Consider the following 9,219-nt stretch of genomic DNA (forward strand, 5'->3'; position numbering starts at 1 on the left):
TCTCCCGTCATAAAGACCAAATGCCTTTATTTAGAGAAACAGCGTAGTAGAAACAGAGAGCTACATGTAATCAAGGGAAATGGTGAAATACATCCATCCACTGAGGATGATTCTAACTGTGAAAAGAAGAAATGTGAAGTTTCGCTTGTAAGGCTGTCAGATTTGTCTTCTCCTGAAGGAAGAGAAAATGCTCCCAGTCACATTGCTATAAAGTTGTCAGACTGGTAACCTGAATTTAGACAGATTGGGATTATTGCTATTACTAAATATTCCAGTGCTAATTGTGCAGGATGGAAGTTCACTAGTCGAGTAATCATTAGCTAACTGTATAACTATTAAGCTGGTAAAACTAATAGCAACTCTTTATTTCTACTGAGGACTTTGTTCATTTTTAAATTTTTGTCACTGATTCAGACAAGAATTGCTCCTTGTTGATTATTTTATTTTCTTTACAAGAAAGGTATACCTGTCACAACGCCATTATTTGTGCAGACGTTGTTGTCTGTGAAGATGTAAAAAAGCAAACCCAGTATTTTACATGACAAAAAGAGAATCCATTCTTTTTTTTCCTAGAACAAATTTCTTCAGCTTTATTGAGTGGAAAATCCTCATCTGCAGTACCTGTGCTCACCCTTGAACTTTCCCTAATTCGTTTTCATTTTTAATATTCTTCTGACAAGAAGTGGACAAGAGTAAATGGGTTTTCTATTGACATTCAACTCACAGAAATCTGGTGCGAAGCTGTCACATTGATTGCTTAAAATCTGACAGGCTGTTTATTGACATGATGCTGTTCTTGGTTATGCCACCACAAACAAAGATGTAAAAGCATGTCCTCAAAAATGGGGACAGAGCAAGGAGAGGCAGGATGGGGACCAGGAGGGGACTGATGTGTTGGGAACTCACAAAAGCTCTGAGGACCTGGAGGTGACGCACACCACAGCTGCAGTACGTGTCACTTCTCACCCACTGCAGCTCCAAAGGCCTGCAAGACTGAAGTCTATTTTTCAGCCTGAATGTGTCACACTGAGGTCCAGACCTCATTGAAGGTCTTGTAATTCTTTGTAAGGTTGGCATTACCAACTCCGTAACTATTTTACTTCTATAAACGCATTCTGCAGTTTCAGATGACACCTCTGTCCATTTGCTAAAGTTCAGAGGTTTATTCCCCTAGTGGTTTACTTTGCTTTATTCCAGAACATTTTGATGAGGCATAGAACAGACTTTTCAAGCAATAAAAACTGACTGTGTGGTGTGGGTCCCTACCAATTCAAAAGTTGCTGAATGATCTCTAGCTGGAAGTAACTTTGTACGTTTTGCTGATTCAAAACTCACATTGCTCCTAATTTCCCAAGGAAAGCATTACATTAAATAAGCACGAAAATAAAGCTGGTTTTATCCACATAAAATCTTCCATGAAACCAGAGCTGAGATACTAAGAATAAGAGAGTGGTTCTGAATCAGAGCCACCAAGAAGCACAACAGCCAGCAGAATGACAAGTTTCAGAATGTTCCCAGCAATACTCATGTGCATTTAGTGTTTGAGCCTTGGAACAAAGGAAATTGCATAATATCAGGTCAGTATCATTTTAAGTGTTTAAACTGGTCTGCAGCGATAGGAAGGATTTTTTTCTCCCCTTCTGAAAAGCATTTAAAGAAGCAACTTTCTCACCCTTTCACTGAAACCAGAGTGAGATGTGAGCTTTCTCCCACTGTGCAAGGAACTGGTACTTGCTTTTCTTCCTCCCACCCCCATTTTTTCGGTGGTGGTTATTGGAAATAACCCACTCAGAGCTAGCTGGGAACAGGAAGGCCATATCTTTAGTATCTCCTGGCGGAGGTTTCCAAAGAGGAATGATCTCAGCTCAGCTCTGCTGTGTAACTTGTCCTACTGACCTTTACCCCAATGTACATTGGAACTGATTCCTCCACTATTACCTTTTAATGCAAAATCCAAAAGACACTTACGGTCCTGAGGCTCAAAATCTAATACAGAGTATAGCAACAGTCAAAATCCTTAGTGCACCACTGTGCACAAGACCTAAATGTTGTTTCTTGTTACTGCTGGATGTTGTTAATAAAGCGCTTGCTGCCTCCCTCAGCCAAGAAACCACTTCTGCTGGTGCCTTGATGGAGAGCCTGTGACACTTCTCACAGCCTGGCAGGGATCCTGAGCAGACTGAAGTTTTCTGACAAGGCCATGCTCAGGACTGAGCCCTTCCTTTGGTACCTGTGAAATGGCCATTTTCTTGTATCAACATCTCAAACGTCTCTTAATAAAGCAGCTCAGAGAGCGTGGCCTATGCAGGCAGCATGGCTTTGCCTGACTTTCTCGTTCAGTAAATTTGAGTGGGTGGTTGCTGCCTCCTGATGGGTTCTTCCCAGCCTGTCTGCTATGGGAGGGAGCATCTCAGACTGAAGCCTCTATCTCAGCCTACAGGTTGTCAGAAGTCTTCCCACTGATACAGGGTTTTGTGACCTGAAACTAGCGTGCCTGACGATACATGTAAGCAATGCAGCCTGTTCCACCCTAAATCTCTAAAATAAGGTGTCTCAACTATCTTCCTGCCGTAGTCAGTGGAGACAGGCACCTCCTGCAAATCGCCTGTCCTACATGTGGAACAGAAGGAGCAGCTTCTTGGGGCAGCTGTCATCTCAGACACTGCACCCAGATCCTGCATGATTAATGCCAGGCACACAGCTCCCACCTGGAGGAACTACAGACAAATTTAGGAAGGAAACATCCTTAAAATCTTACTGCTCAAGCTCATTCTTCTCTTCACAGACTCTGACAGTGAAAAAAAGATGTCTGTCTTGCTAGGTTGAAGATTAAAAGTGATTTGAACTTGGTCTCCCCGCTACCTTCAGTGTCATGTCACGTTGGGCTCAGAGCAAAGGCTGCGTGTGACTCATTCCCCGATGCGGCTCCGGCCCGCTTTCCCCTGAACCTGCCTTGGCCCCTCGCAGTGAAGGGCAAAAGGCTCCTTCCCTGTTTTACTTCTCTTGGAGCCCCCATGAGACTCTAGCACAGTAACCAAGCTTCCCTTTGTGCTCTCCTCATGCAGTCACTCTGCAGCCCTTGTGCTTCACTCTTGTGGGTAGCTCTAACCTCTGCTGTACCCCCCTCGCTCAGTGGTCCCATGCCTTACTGGTATTCAGGACACCCAGGTCTGGTTTTGGATCCATCAAGTTCTCTCTCCTTGCTTAGTCTGTCACCTACAACTTGTTATTTTAAATAATCACTTTTCAGTTCAGCTTCTCCAAGGTTAAGCTTTTTTTTTTTTGCCCCTACTCACTTCTGGTATTCCCACGGCCTCTGGTTTCTCCTCTCACTCCTCACCCTCTGTGCTAAATAGCCCCATCCTTTCCAACTGCACCCTCTCTCTGCATTGGATTCCCACCTCTTGCTTCACAGAATCAAGGCCTCAATCTATAAGCCCCAGAGCTCAGCCAGCCTGTTAACAAAAGAATATTAATCTTCCCTCCCCATTTTCCTGTTTGTTTGTTTGTTTTTTCCTTGAGACTCCTCCAGTCCTCTGCTTCCTTTGGTAGGAGTGGCCCCTCAGCTTGCCTTCATACTCTGCCCTTCTTGAAGAGTGGATTCTTTAGAGTAGAAAGGTTGTGTACAAATGGCATGTATATTCATGAGCCACCAAGTATGAGAGATGAAAAAGACACCTTCCTCCACTAGCAATGTCCCTTGGGTCTATTAAATCATCACCTGACAGCTGGCTCTATAATGTCCTTAGGCAAAGGAGGGTATTGTGTGGAGACCAAATTGGCAGAGCTTTCCTGACAAACCCTTTTCCTCACAAAATGATAATTTATGAAAAATGAAAGCTATTCAGTCAGAAATTAAATCTTCCATCTACTTCATGTTCTTTAGACTCTTTGTCTTCCTGTCTGTGGAAAAGGAGTGTGTTAGAAGCGGTAAGGCAACGGCCGCAGTTTTCCAGTGATGCTTTCCCAATAAAATAAAAACACTTTTGTTCCTCCCTGCAAGGAGCCACGCATAGTTTGGGATGAGTGCAAAGACAGGTTTGTAAGCACAGAGAACGGCTTCTTCATGGGAGGCTGGGCTCAGGCAGGGACCCCGGTCACACCGGGGAGCTCTGGGCTGATGACCTTGGCTCTCCGCACCGGCTTGCCCAGCTATGAAGTGTCACGTTATCTACCTTGCTGGTGTGGTCTGCTGAAGGACCCATTGAAGGGCCATGTAAACAAGAGACATGTTTTTTCTCACGGCTTTTTGTGAGAGGAAGCAGCTTTCTTTTTGCGTTATCCCCAGTTCTACTGCAGACTAGTGTCCATGTTACATTTTAACTTTTCAATTTGTTCCACATTCTTTATTTGTTTTCAGGGTGGTGAAGAATCGCTTGCACCTCCTGCAATAGCGAATGACTCAACAGGGGAGAGCGCAGGGCTCTCTCGCAGTGCCTGGCTCCGCACACGGGACCCACACAACACTCCGGTGTTGAGTGTTAGAGCAGAGTGGAAATGAGAAAAAGCAAGAATGTTGTAAACAGTGTCAGAGGCAAAGATGTGATAAAAATGTTGTTTCATGAAATCATATTTGTGTTTACTGTACCTGGAATCCAAAAGGGAGGAAAAATGCTAGGAGGTTCAGGTCAAGGTGGCTTTGACAACTCACTGCTTATGTTAAAGGACCAGAAATTTCCATTATTCCTGTAGTTTCCTAATCAGGTTCAAGCCTTCTGCAGTAAATGCCAGTTGCTTTTCCAGAAGCAATGACAATTGGTATTTGGTGTTGGAAGTCTTCACAGTGTGAGTCTGTGTTGGCTGCTGGCAGGACAGGGTGTTTCAGTCCCCACCTGCTCTCTCCACATGGCTGAGGTCTTGGCCACTCTCCTCCTGGCTGTGGTGGGGATTTCACAACGTGTACCTCGCCCATCTTACAGCATCCACAGACCATGATCCATGACTATGGTTTAGGGTGAAAGATGCTTTTCAGACAGAAGAGCAAAGCCTGGAATAACATTTATACCTCAAGCTTTGCTGCAGCCTCTGAAAGTGCTGTGAGGGACAGGGAAGTGGGGGGCCAACAACAACACTTGCTTTCTTCTGCTCTTGCTTGACAGACAGGGAAAGGAAGAACTGCCAGCTGCAGCATTGTGCTAGACCTGGAGGTGTCTACCAATGCATGTGTTGCAAGCACTGCAACAACATGAGGGCTCTGACCCCTGCCTTGCCAGCCGCCCAGCACCAGCAGGGAGAACTTCTGAGTCCCGCAGATGCAGCGCGTGCCACCAGTGCCAGGTCAGCTCCCTGTGGCATGGGATGGCTGGCAAGAAGGAAAGAGGAGGTCAGAAGAGTTTCATCAGATAAAGAATTAACACATCAAGGGAATATAGCCTGCATGGATTCCTACAGTATGTGGGCAGCTTAGAGTTAGCTCTGATCCTACCACAGGATAAAATTAAATTTGGGTCTGCCTGGTCAATTCCAGAGCGCTGTTTTGAAAGCTATGCTGTTGCAAGAGCTGTATTTAAAATACTTTCTTTCATGAGCACATACCATTGGTTGTCAATCCTCGTGTTTTTCAAGAGAGGAAAGAACAGGAAGAAAGAAAATATACACACACAAAAAAACGAGAAAAACAGAGGTGAATAACCTCATCCGGAGTTAGTCACCGATTGCCAGAAATACCATTGCTTTTCCCCACACTCTCCTTGTATTTCCATTTGACTGGGGGCCCCTCTTCTGCTTGCCCCGTGTCCATCCTTCTCTCCGACACCGGCGCCGCACCCGGAGTCCCGCGCGCCGGGACGGGGCCGGGGGGAGCAGCGGGACCCCCCCGCGCTGCCGCCAGGGGGCGCCGCGACACCGCGCTGCCGCCAGGGAGCCCGGGGGAGCCCGGGGGGTGCCCCGCGGTCCGGCCCCGCCGTGCCTCCGCTGCTCGGAGCGGCAGCTCCAGCGGGTCCCAGGAGAAGTGCCAGCTTGCTGGACTAAGCTGAAGCTCCGAAAGCTGTTTACTTGTTCTGAAGGCCACGCAGAGGCAGCACGCTGTAGAATAATCTCTTGTTACAGCTCTTCCTTGTGTGACTCATCAAGTGGGGCTGAAAGTATTAGCTGGAGTCTGGCTGAAATGGCATTTGATGAAGCATTGCTGGCTGAGGTTAGACACGGGTAAAACTGAAACAACATTGCAAGGTCAGGAAAAATCAAAATAAATGTCAAGCATTTGACAGGCATCTTCCACATGGCAGCAGACTGTGGGACCAATAAGTTGTTCAAGTAGTTGACCTGGTGCTACCCTCATCTAGAAGTGGTTCTGTCGCTGCCTTCCGCTGAGGTGTCTGGTGCGAGCGCAGGAATAGACAGCAAGGGGTGTCCTACTCTGGAGATAAGTCTGTCCTCCAAGTCCTGACCTGAGACAGGTAACTTTATTAATTTTCAGTCTGCTTTGGGAATGAAAAGTAGAATGAAGGTTTCATACACACAGACATCTCATTAAAGTGCTGCTTTTTTCAGTAGTTCTCCACTCAGAATTTTTAAAATCATATCAAAATGTGATTAGATTTAAGAAATACCATATGAGCGTGGACACCTACTTTGAGCATTTCAGTCAACTACAACGTGAACAACGGAAACAAATTCTGTAAAGAGGTTATTTGTGGCTGCACATGCATGTCCCTGGAAGTTCACTCTCAATTCAAGAAACCTAAGGTCTTGATATACCAGACAACCATCCTTTTTTGATGGTGTGCCTCAGTTTAAATCACTCATTGCTAATGCTAGTGCTGTAATTCTGGAGCTTTGCCTACTGCCTTGGCACAAGTCTCTGGGGCCTCAGACATAACATATATCTGAGGAGTTCTGTATCTAAGTTAAAAGAACACATTAAAATAAATAAGATAAGGTAACCTGGCCTCGAGTTCCTAATGCAGCCCAGCTGGATAACTACAATGAGTCCCGAGTTCTCAGAAGTGATAGCGCAGATAGCAAAGGAAGTGAAGCAATTATGTTCAAAACACACTTCACCGATGGCTCTTAACAAGCTAGCCTGGCAGAGGAGACTTTGGCAGAGTCTTTTGTACTCACAACCATAGAAAACAATCAATAGAAAAGCTTAACTTCCTGGACCTACACTGAATACTAAGTTAGCAAAAGAGTACCTCATTATTATACTACTTTTTACAAGGAAACAGTGGGCAGAGGAAATGTGACTCACTGCAAACACTGGGATAAAAAAGGTACTGTACAAATGAACAAATAAGCCACTTGCAAGTAAGCTCCACTGAGTGCCACTATCGCATTCTTGTTGAGTCTCAGGACATTTCAGGATCCACTCCAAAAGGATTCTTCATTATTCATACGGCTAAAAATAGGCCCTGACGGCTAAATCGCAATGGTCAGCCAAAGCACAGAGCAGCCAAATACCACTGACACATTGAATTTAAAACTTTGGACCCCTCCAAAAAAAGGCAAGGTAGGTGACAAATTTGCAGTGAAGTTGAACCAAATGTTTTGTCCTCTGACATAAAAATATATCTCCTTTCCAGCTTCTGACTACTTGCTAGTAATAATATTACATCTAAACATACACGAAACCCACAACTGGGGAAACAGTTGCCCCAGGGAAGTTAAAACAGAGAAATCCAACAGATTTTCCCCCCTTTTATTAATGTCTTCCAGATTCTGATTGCTGCTCTGAAGGCTGTTTAGAACAATGTGCCATTTTTTTTCTCAGTTTCTTCTTATGAGTGGACATGCTGTCTTTTGTCCACTCTTCTCCCAGGTCCTCTACATTAGTCTTAAAATCACAAGACTCCATCCGTATTTTTATATGGAAAGCACAATGCACGCAAGGTTTGTTTCCATCAGTCAGCTGACAGAAAAAAGGATGCTAAGAAGATAACGTTATGCAGAAGGTATCAGAAAGGAGGTATTGGCTTAGTCTTGTGCAAACAATTTTAAAAAGTGATAACTAAAAAAAATATCTGTGGGTGAATAGTAATGTAAAGTGATGTCCCTCCTCATCACAGGAGTGAATGAGAGATTTGGAGTAACTCGGGAAGAGCAGAATGAAGAGAAAGGGCCAGCCTGTGGCTGGATGGGACCACAGGAGAAAAAGGCTGGTGTGCCTTGCTCCAGCTTTTCTCCTAGCACTCTGGTGGCTGAGACGTGCTGTGAAGGGATGGACGAATTAAGGCTCACGCGCTGCAGCACACGGCAGCCTGCAGTAAGACCAGAGCAGCACCCAACGGGCTGGTTGCCTTCAGCAGCTTTCTGAGCAAGCCAGGAGGGTTCCCATGTGTGTGCCACCAGCCTGAGAGGAAAACACAAAAAGTGCTTTGCACTGCTCTGCACTTTCCCGAAAACCTGTTCTACCCCAGGACAAGCAGCAAGGTGCAACTAGCACAGGCTATGGGGGAAAGATTTGAAGCAAGCTCTGCCACCTGTTTGTCCCCACACGTCACGGTGTCGTTAGTCCCTCTGGTAGGGGGGCAGACCGAGGTGCTGGGCAGGACAGACCCAGCCAGGGTGGGGAGCCCGGCTCAGCTCCGCACAGAAGCTGCGCACCTGCCCACCCCCCTGTTTCCCTTACAACATCCATCAAAATCCCATTCCCCCACCCAGTTTCAGTATCTGAAAACTGAAGACATGAACTTCAGTCAAATCTTTTGAATTAATGCCTTGGTAAAGCTTTTCTGAAGGAGTACAGCAGAGATCGAACCCACACCATACTGACACCCACTCATCCTCAATATCGTAAGCAATTTCTTAATATATGCAAAAGTTCTGCAAATGTTTGAAGTGCTGAATACTGCTATTATTTGCCATTATCTCTTCTTTCTCCTCTTTTGCCGACCTGGAGATCCTGCTGTCTCTAGCAACAAGAGTCTGATTCTCCCACATTTACTGACAGGCAGTAAGGAGCATCTCAACACAAAACAGCCCTGGATGGAGAATAAGGCACGGCTCGGTGTGAGTGGAAAGGTGGCAGAACCAGACCATACATAAATTACTATGAACCATGAATTTTTTCCACAGATTTTGGGAAAGGACTAAAAAACTGGTCACAAATGCAATGGCTACATTAATGCCTCCACCACAAAACCCCACTTTATATGCCCCCAGGCTGTTTTTTGACTATCCAGCTGTGGGGTCATGTCTTGCCACTAGAAAAGGAAAAGGAAAAGGAAAAGGAAAAGGAAAGGAAAGGAAAGGAAAGGAAAGGAAAGGAAAGGAAAGGAA

This window comes from Oxyura jamaicensis, chromosome 4 (assembly GCF_011077185.1).
Source record: "Oxyura jamaicensis isolate SHBP4307 breed ruddy duck chromosome 4, BPBGC_Ojam_1.0, whole genome shotgun sequence".
Lineage (NCBI taxonomy): Eukaryota > Metazoa > Chordata > Aves > Anseriformes > Anatidae > Oxyura > Oxyura jamaicensis.